General features: G+C 47.3%; 1 long non-coding RNA gene across 1 annotated transcript; it reads left to right on the top strand.

Annotated features, from left to right (window-relative positions):
- The first annotated feature begins 10,818 nt into the window (after positions 1 to 10,818).
- LOC134637318 (uncharacterized) lies at positions 10,819 to 12,942 on the top strand. The gene is made up of 6 exons (XR_010095105.2): positions 10,819 to 10,963; positions 11,275 to 11,363; positions 11,477 to 11,628; positions 11,746 to 11,778; positions 12,083 to 12,267; positions 12,730 to 12,942. It is a non-coding gene; the product is annotated as an uncharacterized LOC134637318 (long non-coding RNA).
- Positions 12,943 to 13,657: the final 715 nt, after the last annotated feature.

The raw sequence follows: 13,657 nt of genomic DNA, 5'->3' as shown, positions 1-13,657 counted from the left end.
TGTTTGAAAACTTCCTCATTTGGACTCTCGGTCGGGAAAACTCTCTCGGTCGGGAAAAGTCTCTCGGTCGGGACTCTCGGTCGGGAAAACTCTCTCGGTCGGGACTCTCGGTCGGGAAAACTTTCTCGGTCGGGACTCTCGGTCGGGACTCTCGGTCGGGAAAACTTTCTCGGTCGGGAAAACTCTCTCGGTCGGGACTCTCGGTCGGGAAAACCCTCGTGCTCCCCTTCGGGGCAGCTCCGGACCCCGGGGGTCCCAGAGTACCCCTGGGTCGCATTTCACAGGCCGAGCATCAGGGTTGGCTCCCGCGTGTGGTAACAGACAATACAGTGAAGCGACACGCAAGTTACGCGAAAGCTGTGCTCTGTCCGTCGCCCAGCCTCCAACACACTCTGTTCCATGTGTGTTTTGCACAACACCCCCCCCCCAAAAAAAACAACCCATTATCAATCCCGGCCTAATGTTACTTGTTGTACTAGTCAGCATTGTACTTTGTGATATTTCACTGCCCTGCATATATAAAGATTGCATACAATTTTACCTTGCTTAATTTGTTTTTGTTATTTTTTTTTTTATTCAGCGCATGAGACTCAATTTCAGACCCTCTCCATGAGACCTGCGCCTGTGTTCATGGGCTTGTGTTCATGAGCCTGTGTTCATGAGCCTGTGTTCATGCTTATCACACATCTGTCCTCCACAAGCCAGGGAGTTTCGCGTAATACAAGCGCTATCCTCTCACGTCGCCTTCTCCACTGGGTCGTATTTCACAGGCCGCGCATCAGGGTTGGCTCCTGCGTGTGGTAACAGACAATACGGTGAAGCGACACGCAAGCTACGCGAAAGCTGTGCTCTGTCCGTGTCCCAGCCTCCACCACACTCTGTTCCGTGTGTGTTTTGCACAACACCCCCCCCCCCCCCCCCCAAAAAAAAAAAACCAACCCAATATCAATCCCGGCCTAATGTTACTTGTTGTACTAGTCAGCATTGTACTTTGTGATATTTCACTGCCCTGCATATATAAAGATTGCATACAATTTCACCTTGCTTAATTTGTTTTTGTTATTTTTTTTTTTATTCAGCGCATGAGACTCAATTTCAGACCCTCTCCATGAGACCTGCGCCTGTGTTCATGAGCTTGTGTTCATGAGCCTGTGTTCATGAGCCTGTGTTCATGCTTATCCCACATCTGTCCTCCACAAGCCAGGGAGTTTCGCGTAATACAAGCGCTCTCGGTCGGGACTCTCGGTCGGGAAAACTTTCTCGGTCGGGACTCTCGGTCGGGAAAACTCTCTCGGTCGGGACTCTCGGTCGGGAAAAGTCTCTCGGTCGGGACTCTCGGTCGGGAAAACTTTCTCGGTCGGGACTCTCGGTCGGGAAAACTTTCTCGGTCGGGAAAACTTTCCCATTTTCATGGATTCTGTGTAATGTACGTGAAATGGCATGGATTTTGTGTGATGCAAAAGAAATAAATGTCAAGTCAAAGTTATACTTTGGATTTCGTTTTTTTAATTATTCTCAACACATTCATCTACATTTTACATCTTTTACAATGTTAAAAACGATACAGATACAAAAGTTGACCATGATTTCCTACAAATGCCTGTGTGGCGTTCAGGACTCATATCTGGCTTAGCAATCATCATTGTGTAAGATGAACCACGGCACTTCACATACCCATGATAAAATGAAACAATGAAAATGACAGCTGATCTGAAAATACCAGCCTGAGTTTGTGAAACACACTGCCTGTTTGAAAACTTCCTCATTTTGACTCTCGGTCGGGAAAACTTTCTCGGTCGGGACTCTCGGTCGGGAAAAGTCTCTCGGTCGGGACTCTCGGTCGGGAAAACTTTTTCGGTCGGGACTCTCGGTCGGGAAAACTCTCTCGGTCGGGACTCTCGGTCGGGAAAACTTTCTCGGTCGGGAAAACTTTCCCATTTTCATGGATTCTGTGTAATGTACGTGAAATGGCATGGATTTTGTGTGATGCAAAAGAAATAAATGTCAAGTCAAAGTTATACTTTGGATTTCGTTTTTTTTATTATTCTCAACACATTCATCTACATTTTACAGCTTTTACAATGTTAAAAACGATACAGATACAAAAGTTGACCATGATTTCCTACAAATGCCTGTGTGGCGTTCAGGACTCATATCTGGCTTAGCAATCATCATTGTGTAAGATGAACCACGGCACAACATTTCACATACCCATGATAAAATGAAACAATGAAAATGGCAGCTGATCTGAAAATACCAGCCTGAGTTTGTGAAACACACTGCCTGTTTGAAAACTTCCTCATTTGGACTCTCGGTCGGGAAAACTCTCTCGGTCGGGAAAAGTCTCTCGGTCGGGACTCTCGGTCGGGAAAAGTCTCTCGGTCGGGACTCTCGGTCGGGAAAACTTTCTCGGTCGGGACTCTCGGTCGGGACTCTCGGTCGGGAAAACTTTCTCGGTCGGGACTCTCGGTCGGGAAAACTCTCTCGGTCGGGACTCTCGGTCGGGAAAACCCTCGTGCTCCCCTTCGGGGCAGCTCCGGACCCCGGGGGTCCCAGAGTACCCCTGGGTCGCATTTCACAGGCCGAGCATCAGGGTTGGCTCCCGCGTGTGGTAACAGACAATACAGTGAAGCGACACGCAAGCTACGCGAAAGCTGTGCTCTGTCCGTCGCCCAGCCTCCAACACACTCTGTTCCGTGTGTGTTTTGCACAACACCCCCCCCCCCCCCAAAAAAAACAACCCATTATCAATCCCGGCCTAATGTTACTTGTTGTACTAGTCAGCATTGTACTTTGTGATATTTCACTGCCCTGCATATATAAAGATTGCATACAATTTTACCTTGCTTAATTTGTTTTTGTTATTTTTTTTTTTATTCAGCGCATGAGACTCAATTTCAGACCCTCTCCATGAGACCTGCGCCTGTGTTCATGGGCTTGTGTTCATGAGCCTGTGTTCATGAGCCTGTGTTCATGCTTATCACACATCTGTCCTCCACAAGCCAGGGAGTTTCGCGTAATACAAGCGCTATCCTCTCACGTCGCCTTCTCCACTGGGTCGTATTTCACAGGCCGCGCATCAGGGTTGGCTCCCGCGTGTGGTAACAGACAATACGGTGAAGCGACACGCAAGCTACGCGAAAGCTGTGCTCTGTCCGTGTCCCAGCCTCCACCACACTCTGTTCCGTGTGTGTTTTGCACAACCCCCCCCCCAAAAAAAACAGAACCAACCCAATATCACTCCCGGCCTACAATTTCACCTTGCCTAATTTGTTTTTTTTTTTTTTATTCAGCGCATGAGACTCAATTTCAGACCCTCTCCATGAGACCTGCGCCTGTGTTCATGAGCTTGTGTTCATGAGCCTGTGTTCATGAGCCTGTGTTCATGCTTATCACACATCTGTCCTCCACAAGCCAGGGAGTTTCGCGTAATACAAGCACTATCCTCTCACGTCGCCTTCTCCACTGGGTCGTATTTCACAGGCCGTGCATCAGGGTTGGCTCCCGCGCCCCGTACACCCACGTTTCCCTCCCCGGATGCCACTCCCGTTTCAATTTTTCTCCTAGTTTCGGGCAGGCTCTATGGCGTTCGTCCATGGGAGGCCGCTGTTAACCCTCATGCTCCCCTTTGGGGCAGCCCCAGACCCCGGGGGTCTCAGAGTACCCCACCCTCAGTAGAGACCGGTGAATGAAAATGTTAACCCTCATGCTTCCCTTCGGGGCAGCCCCAGACCCCGGGGGTCCCAGAGTACCCCAACCTCAGTAGAGACCGGTGAATGAAAATGTTAAAAAAAAACCAGAATGATCATTTGGGGTCGAAGAGTGCCCCAGAGCGATTCTAATGGGTTCGTCAGGGGATCGGGAAAGAAAACGTAGCACTTGGGGACCACGCACAGAAGCTGCTGTGGCACCATGGGGGTCATTGATACCCCAGCACATGAAAATGAAGCATAATCACAATAATAATAATAATAATGATAATAATAATAATAATAATAATAATAATGAGAAGAAGAAGAAGAAGAAGAAGAAGAAGAATACAACACACAGATGCTTCTGAGTTTTATTTTATTTTATTTGAAATTACACTCACGATACAACTGAGGCAATCTGGAAGGCAAAATAAAAGTCAACAACGGGGTTGAATCAGCCTTTCAAGACAAACGAATCTCAGTAGATATGTCAAGAACAGGTTTACATGAAAAAAAAAGAAGGTTTACATTAAAAAAATATCAACAAACTGTCTGTGTTTCAGGCACTCGGTGCTGTACAGCGCCTCTGGTGGCTGTGAATACATGATATAAATCTCACCGTAGGATGCGTGCATTGAAAGAATCAGCCTTTTGTTACAAATGAATCTCAGTAATCTCCTTTGTAACACTCTGTGACCAGCCGCAGCTGGCCGATTTTCACCACATCCTCTCCCACCAGTTTGTCGCCCTCTGCCTCTTTTCTGAGACAGCTGTCGGTGAGAGACTCGGGCGAAACGTCCTCTTTGAAAGCGTACGCATCCCCCAGGATGGTGTTTCCGGACGCACTCTTTCTCGAGCCTGTTATACCGACCAGAAGGAGTCTCAGTTCTTCACGGGTCGCAGAGCCTGCGGGGTTGGGGAAACGATGGTTACATTTGAATCATTCTAGAAAAAAACAAAACAAAACATGAAACACTACGTTACACTAGGCTATTCTTTTGTTATCTTTGTATCGATGTTGACAGCAAGCAGTTTGTCTACATAAAGCGAGTACCACAAGCAGCACACAACCCTGGGATTGCACTTTACCTTTGTATCGATGATGACAGCGAGCAGTTTGCCCACGTAACGCGAGTAGCACAAGCAGCACACGTCCCTGAATCCGGCCTTTGGTCGCCAACATTTTCAGTAAGCTAAGAAAAGGAGAAAGGAAAAAGAGGTGAAATTAAGGCACATTCAGGGAAAGTCTTTCAGATCAGATTACCAAGTTAAACCACACCAAAAATACGCGTTGAATAAACCATGACCCCAAACTGGTCGGTTGTCCCACGTGTTTCCCCGTAGCTACTCCGGGCGCGCACACAATGAGCCCTGGTTTCGCGACGCAGGCGTAGCAACAACCTCCTTCTCCTCCTCACTGCCTCGTGTGTGTGTGTGTGTGTGTGTGTGTGTGTCTGTGTGTGGGTGTGTGTGTGTGTGTGTGTAGGAGGTACTGGGTTCCTCAAAAATGGTGGTGTTCGCGTAACCCGCCCTCCGCAGACCTAAGCGTACGCTACCGAGGCACTTGAGAACGATGTAGAGGGAGCAAGGATGAGGAGGAGGCAAGGAGTGTCTGAAGTCCAAACGGAGGGCGGTGTTCGCGTAGTAGGCAGGCCACAGAGCTGCTCTTTCACTAGCGAGGCGCTTGAGAAAGATGTAGAGGGAGGAAGGAGTACGAGGAGAAACGGAGAGCCCGAGGTCCAACTAGAGGGCGGTGTTCGCGAAACCGGCCATCCGCAGGCCTAAGCGTACGCTCGCGAGGAGCATAAATGGAGGGCCATGTTCACGTAATGGGTAGGCCAAACGGCTGCTCTTTCACTAGCGAGGCACTTGAGAACAATGAGAGGGAGCAAGGAGGAGGAGGAGACACGGAGAGCCCGAGGTCCAACTGGAGGGCGGTGTTCACGTAATAGGCAGGCAAAACAGCTTCGCTTTCACTAGCGAGGCACTTGAGAACAAAGGAGAGGGAGCAGGGAGGACGAGGAGCAAAGGAGATCCAGAGGTCCTCACCGATGGCGGTGTTCAAGAAACCGGCCCTCCGCAGACATAAGCGTACGCTAGCGAGGAGCATAAACGGAGGGCGGTGTGAGGCGCTTGAGAAGGATGTAGAGGGAGCAAGGAGGACGAGGAGCAACGGAGAGCCCGAGGTCCAACTGGAGGGCGGTGTTCGCGTAATAGGCCCTCCGCAGACCTCAGCCCACTCTCGCGAGGAGCATAAACCGAGGGCGGTGTTCGTGTACTAGGCAGGCCAAACAGCTTCTCTTTCACTAGCGAGGCGCATGAGAACGAAGGAGAAGGAGCAAGGAGGACGCGGAGCAACGGAGATCCCGAGGTCCTCACCGAAGGGGGTGTTCGCGAAACCGGCCCTCCGCAGACATAAGCGTATGCTAGCGAGGAGCATAAACAGAGGGCGGTGTTCGCGTAATGGGCAGGCCAAACAGCTGCGCTTTCACTAGCGAGGCGCATGAGAACGAAGGAGAAGGAGCAAGGAGGACGCGGAGCAACGGAGATCCCGAGGTCCTCACCGAAGGGGGTGTTCGCGAAACCGGCCCTCCGCAGACATAAGCGTATGCTAGCGAGGAGCATAAACAGAGGGCGGTGTTCGCGTAATGGGCAGGCCAAACAGCTGCGCTTTCACTAGCGAGGCACTTGAGAATGATGGAGAGAAAGCAAGGAGGACACGGAGGCACGGAAAGCCCGAGGTCCTCACCGAAGGGGGGTGTTCGCGAAACCGGCCCTCCGGAGACCTAAGCGTACGCTAGCGAGGAGCATCTGAATGATGTAGAGGGAGCAAGGATGAGGAGGAGGCAAGGAGTGTCTGAAGTCCAAACGGAGGATGGTGTTCGCGTAATAGGCAGACCAAACAGCTGCTCTTTCACTAGCGAGGCGCAGGAGAATGATGGAGAAGGAGCAAGGAAGACGAGGAGCAACGGAGAGCCCGAGGTCCTCACTTAGGCCCATTTACGCGTAACCCGAGGCCCATCCGGCAAAGCGCTCACCTGCGAGGAGCAGGAGAACGGAGCAGAAGGAGGTCGCAGGATGGAGAGGCAGGGAGAGTCCGAGGTCCTCACTTAGGCCGGTTTACGCGAACACTGCCGAGAAGGAGACATTGATGATGATGATGATGATGATGATGATGATGATGATCTGAAGTTGAGAGTTGTTTGCTCCGGCGGTTCGGGGTCCCTCCGGACCCCAGTGTTTGCCATCGTAACTTTCGAATGGCGGTTCGGGGTCCCTCCAGACCCCAGTGTTTGCCATCGTAACTTACGAATGTGTATTGGGGTTGCGAAATACCCCATCGTGGGTACGCTTTGACCCCATAGTAATCGTGGAGTAGAGAACATCCCTGCTCCTGTCGAAGGCCGTTTTACGCGTAACCCGAGGCCCATCCGGCTAAACGCTCCCCTGTGAGGAGCAGGAGAACGGAGCAGAAGGAGGAAGGAGGACTTGGAGGCAGGGAGAGTCCGAGGTCCTCACTTAGGGCCATTTACGCGAACACTGCCGAGAAGGAGACGACGACGACGATGATGATGATGATGATGATGATGATGATGATCTAAAGTTGAGAGTTGTTTCCTCCGGCGGTTCGGGGTCCCTCCGGACCCCAGTGTTTGCCATCGTAACTCACGAATGGCGGTTCGGGGTCTCTCCAGACCCCAGTGTTTGCCATCGTAACTCACGAATGTGTATTGGGGTTGCGAAATACCCCATCGTGGGTACACTTTGACCCCATAGTAATCGTGGAGTTGAAAACATCCCTGCTCCTCTCGAAGGCCGGTTTACGTGTAACCCGAGGCCCATCCGGCTAAACGCTCCCCTGTGAGGAGCAGGAGAACCGAGCAGAAGGAGGAAGGAGGACTTGGAGGCAGGGAGAGTCCGAGGTCCTCACTTAGGCCCGTTTACGCGAACACTGCCGAGAAGGAGACGACGATGATGATGATGATGATGATGATGATGATGTGAAGTTGAGAGTTGTTTCCTCCGGCGGTTCGGGGTCTCTCCGGACCCCAGTGTTTGCCATCGTAACTCACGAATGTGTATTGGGGTGGCGAAATACCCCATCGTGGGTACGCTTTGACCCCATAGTAATCGTGGAGTAGAGAACATCCCTGCTCCTCTCGAAGGCCGGTTTACGCGTAACCCGAGGCCAATCCGGCTAAACGCTCCCCTGTGAGGAGCAGGAGAACGGAACAGAAGGAGGAAGGAGGACTTGGAGGCAGGGAGAGTCCGAGGTCCTCACTTAGGCCGGTTTACGCATAACCCGGGGCCCATCCGACAAGGTGCTTGCCTTCGAGGAGCAGCAGAACAGAGCAGAAGGAGGTAGGAGGACTAGCAGGCAGGGAGAGTCCGAGGTCCCCACTTAGGCTGGTTTACGCGAACACTGCCGAGAAGGAGACGATGATGATGATGATGATGAAGATGATGATATGAAGTTGAGAGTTGTTGCCGTGGCGCTTGGGGGTCCTTCCAGACCCTAGTGTTTCCCATCGTAACTTACGAACGTGCATTGGGGTTGCGAAATACCCCATCGCCATTACTAAGTGGTCACAGAGTACCCACGGAGTAGAGAGCTACCCCAGTCCTCACTTAGGCCGGTTTATGCGTAAACCGGGGCCCATCCGGCAAGGTGCTCGCCTTCGAGGAGCAGGAGAATGGAGCAGAAGGAGGAAGGAGGACCAGCAGGCATGGAAGGTCCGAGGTCCTCACTTAGGCCGGTTTACGCGTAACCCGGGGCCCGTAAGGCTAAGCCCTACCCTGCGAGGAGCAGGAGAACCAAGAGGAAGGAGGTAGGAGGACTAGCAGGCAGGGAGAGTCCGAGGTCCTCACTGAGGCCGGTTTACGTGAACACTCTCGAGAAGGAGACGATGATGATGATGATGAAGATGATGATGTGAAGTTGAGAGTTGTTGCCTTGGCGCTTGGGGGTCCCTCCAGACCCCAAGGTTTGCCATCGTAACTTACCCGATCGATGGAGGGTTACAGCCGATTAGGTGCCTTTGTCCGACGCTGTGACGAGACCCGCTATAGCAGGGGGTCCACCTGACCCCCATCCGCCCCCACCCCGAGCCGGGGCCCTGTTTCGCGACGAGACCTGGGTCTGCGCTGCCGGGGTCTGTGTGACCCCCCCCCCCCCCCCTCCCTTTTTTTTTTTTTTTTGGTCCAGGGTGCACAAGGGTTAAGACTGGTCTGGGTTTCTTCTTCGGACTGAAGGTCAGACGTATCACAGCGTTCACGTGGATATCTCTGAAGACTGCGTTCTGCTTCGTGAAATGTGCCTGGAAATACAAACACAATGTACGGCCAGACATACATTACGTGTGGACAAAAGGTGCAAACGCATAGAAAAATCAGCGGTTTCAAAAATACGCTGGTACGTGTGGACGTAGCCTTATTCATTATTCAAGGCACAAACGGAAAGTCATGTACGCGTGCAACGTAAAGTTAGTTGAGCGTGCAACGTACAGTCACGCATGCTGCGTGAGCTTTCAAACTGAGTCTAAAGTTTTCGTGTGCGCATTGAAGCTCTCCAATCATCAAAAGTAACAAAGTCATTGAACACGTTTATACAGTTAACTTTACGTTTATCAATCATATATCACAGATTTAGAATTTTTTGTAGTACTAAGCAACTACAGAGCGAAAGTCTGGGTCAAGCGCCGAGGCGACGGCAAGAACAAAGGAAACCTCGAAGCGTTAAAGCTAGCTTTGTAAGGGAATATAACGAAGAAATTATGAAACAAAAATGTTTTCTTTGTTGATATACTTTGTTCGCAGTGCAATTTATTTGTTGCCGGATTGTAAGAAGTAGACACAATTGAAATAACAGTAAAAAAAAACTCGTTAATGTACAACATTAACAAGTTTTTTTTTACTGTTATTCAAATGCAAACATGGAAATACCGAGTAGGAAAAAAAAATCATTCATTCTTACCTTATACTAATCGTGGTGTAGGCCAGTGCAGTGCATGAACTGATGCCTTCTCCGGTCAATTCCGCTGAGAGTAAATTAAATGTCCCGCTCTACTGTAGAAGACAATGAATACCGGGGGAGGGGGGGGGTGTACCAATGTGAGAGGGGTGCTGCGGAATAGTCCAAGTGATTGCTGCTTTAATTCCCCGGTCAACTATACATAAATTGCACGTAGACACGATTTTTTAAAGCTGGTGAACTAGACCAAGTCATTGATAACAAATGAACAATAAATCTACTTTCTCTGGTACTTTATACCCGATCAGTTGCAATGCAATTTAATGCTCAACTACAAATCGATGGTTTTTGATGGTGACCGGAGCCGAATGATCGTCAACTATAAATAGACGTTTTCTCGACGTTGTTGTTGTCACCTGGTCGACTATAAATAGATCAAATATCAATGACAAAAAAACAACGGTGAATCAACATCGTAACAACGTCTCTATAGTAAGACCGTCGGTTTACCACAGTATTTCAACGTTGTTACAACATTGGCATTTCAACCCCGACCATATACGACGGTTCGGATGAAAAATCAACATAGATTCAATGTCGTCTTGCTATCTGGGTAATGTTGTACATTAACGAGTTTTTTAAATTGTGTCTACTTCTTACAATCTGGCAACAAATAAATTGCACTGCGAACAAAGTATATCAACAAAGAAAACATTTTCGTTTCATAATTTCTTCGTTATATTCCCTTACAAAGCTAGCTTTAACGCTTCGAGGTTTCCTTTGTTCTTGCCGTCGCCTCGGCGCTTGACCCAGACTTTCGCTCTGTAGTTGCTTAGTACTACAAAAAATTCTAAATCTGTGATATATGATTGATAAACGTAAAGTTAACTGTATAAACGTGTTCAATGACTTTGTTACTTTTGATGATTGGAGAGCACTCGCTTCAATTCGCACACGAAAACTTTAGACTCAGTTTGAATGCTCACGCAGCATGCGTGACTGTACGTTGCACGCTCAACTAACTTTACGTTGCACGCGTACATGACTTTCCGTTTGTGCCTTGAATAATGAATAAGGCTACGTCCACACGTACCAGCGTATTTTTGAAACCGCTGATTTTTCTATGCGTTTGCACCTTTTGTCCACACGTAATGTATGTCTGGCCGTACATTGTGTTTGTATTTCCAGGCACATTTCACGAAGCAGAACGCAGTCTTCAGAGATATCCACGTGAACGCTGTGATACGTCTGACCTTCAGTCCGAAGAAGAAACCCAGACCAGTCTTAAAAGAAAGCACAAGTAAAACCTTTTTATTCACAAACATATCTTTGATTGTTAAGAATTTATGATCTTGTCTTTTATACATATCTGTGGTGCTTGCATACTGCAATATCACCACATAATATAGTCCAAAAAGTGGAAGTTTGTAAACTTTTTAAAAATGCAAAGCCGTGTACACTTGTGCACTTCAAAAATTCATTGTATACTGTACCTTCTTGCACGTCTCTGTTTCCTGTGTGTGTTGTTAGAAATCAAACTAACTTTAGGAAACAATATGCCAAAAGCATATTTACAATTACTTAAGACCGTTTTTAATTTCTTTTCTTTAGACCAAATCCCCTGTACACATATACGGACTCAGAGGATGAGCAGCCTACAAAAAAACGGTTTCCCCAGGCCCCTCGAGTGAAAATACCAGGTAATAAAATACTGTCTAGTGTCTGTGTACATATCTGTGTCTGACACAAGGAAACTTTTTTGACAAGTTGTCTGTATTCTTAAATACTTAAAAAATTATCTTTTTCTAAACAGCCCTCATCACTCCGCAGTCTGCCCCCCAGCCCACTGATAGCAACCATCATAATGCCCCACCCAGCTTCCGGCACCTTTCGCCACTCCGGCACAAACCGACACAGCGTTGCGATCTCGCCAGCATGCAGAGTCTGATGTCTTCCCTATAGATGGTATGCTTTTAAAAAAGCTTTAAAGCTGCATCACAATGTCATTGTACTCTTATCTAAAAAGAAAACCCAATTTATACTCCTGAATGTCATCTTGTTGTGATTTTTTTTTTTCTGTAGATTCCAGAGACTCTGTGAGGCCACTATTACAAGGCAAGTTTGAAAATCTTGGAATTTCACAGTTTACATGGTATAACAAATATATGTGACAGGCAAAAACTAGTAAACACTTTTAGCAGTTACAAGAACTAACAAATGAATATCCAACAAAAGTGAATAGAAATACATTGCACTGCCAATACTTTGGTTTATTCTTTGTATGACTTGAAAACCAGGCTTTAGGGAAAACCAAATGACATGTTTCTATCATCAATTACATGAAGTAAACACACAAGCACTTGCATACACATTTAAGACATGAGACACGCTAATTCCATCTCATAAAATGTGTCTATAGGTGAGACGCTTTGCGTTGATTGGTGCTGCTGGACCACACTGGAGGTGCGAGTCCGCCGTGTAATGGTTTATGCCATTACAAAGGAGCTGGCCTCTGTACTCAACTGGACAGGGGAAAAAAAACCAAGGACCAGACAAAGCAAAAAAGGGCATTTAAAGAGACAGCGCTGTGCAGATGCATATTTGGTAAGTTTTAACATTTATTGTAGTTTTATGAGCCTAAAGTGAACAATAAAGGGATCAATTGATGTGCTGGGTGCGTTTCACATTTCCTATGTCTGTTTTTTGCTATATTACCTTGTCTTTCTTAATAACAAGACTTTCATGTCCGGTTAATCTGGAGATGGAGTCTTTGGTCTTCGGCTTGTTTTGTCCTCGGGTTGTACACTTTGTACAGCCCGAGGACCCCATGTTTTCTTTTTCTTTTTTTTTTAAAGGATACACGGCACACCATGCTAAGACATCACATTTTTAGCTTATAGCTCTTTGGGAATCAAATGCGGCAGTTTGCTGATTTCTGCCTGGTGACTTTCATGTTTATCAGCCTAGGAGTTTACATACTTTCTCCCTGCTGAAGACAATTAACAAGAGCTTATTCATGTGCTCTAATTCCCTTTTTTTTGTGTGTGTGTCTATTTTTTGTCCTAGATGGCCTGGCGCAGCAGGTAGGGGCGAACTCTATGTCTGAGTTGGTCTTTGCTCAAGCAGTCCAGAAATGGCTCAGATATGCTCCAGATCGTACGGGTGGCGCGCAGGACGCCCATCATCCATCCCCATCCCGGAGTAAATAATAAAAAGTGACGTGAAACATAGAAATGTAAATAGGAAACTTTGTCTTTTAATAAAGTATTTTGCAAATGATACATGTCTATTGACCTTTTTTGGTTTTTTTCAATAAAAAGCAACTGTGCGAAAGAGGTGGAAAATCAATACCATAACTCAACAGTGTTTCAATGTCAACAGTGTTAGAAAATATAACGTCGAATCAATGTCAGGTTTCAACATTGATTCAACATCAAAACCTGACGTTGTTTCAACGTTAAAAATGGGTGCAAGAGTGATGTTGGGTCAACGTCACACTTCAACGTTGCTTCAATGACGTCGCCTGATATTGACTCAACATTGTTTCAATGTTTCCTTGCTATCTGGGAATAATGTCATGAAAGCATCATTTTAAAAAAGGGCTATGCAAACATGGGCAATAACTTTCATTCTAATGATGTGCAAAATGATTTGTGGCACAAAACAGATTTTGCTGTTAGAAAACTTGCAGACTTCACTATATACAGTGTAGACCCTCTAAACTAAGTTTGGGGGATGTGATCTTTCAAGAAATGCAGACCAAACTGTTGTTGTTTGTTTACTTACACAGCATGTCTTGTAGAATTAACTGTGGTCACCAGCAACAGCACAGTGCAGTCATATCTCAAGTCTAAAAACAGAAGACAGGAAAAGATCAGTAAAAAAACAACTTCCCCAAACCAAAGCACAAATAAAACAATAAGTACAACAGGCTGATCTAAAGTATGATTAAAGTTCAGCCTGATTAATATAAATGTCACTGACAGTTGCTAAT

This window comes from Pelmatolapia mariae, linkage group LG2 (assembly GCF_036321145.2).
Source record: "Pelmatolapia mariae isolate MD_Pm_ZW linkage group LG2, Pm_UMD_F_2, whole genome shotgun sequence".
Taxonomy (NCBI): Eukaryota; Metazoa; Chordata; class Actinopteri; order Cichliformes; family Cichlidae; genus Pelmatolapia; species Pelmatolapia mariae.
This window is presented reverse-complemented; position numbering and strand designations above follow the sequence as displayed.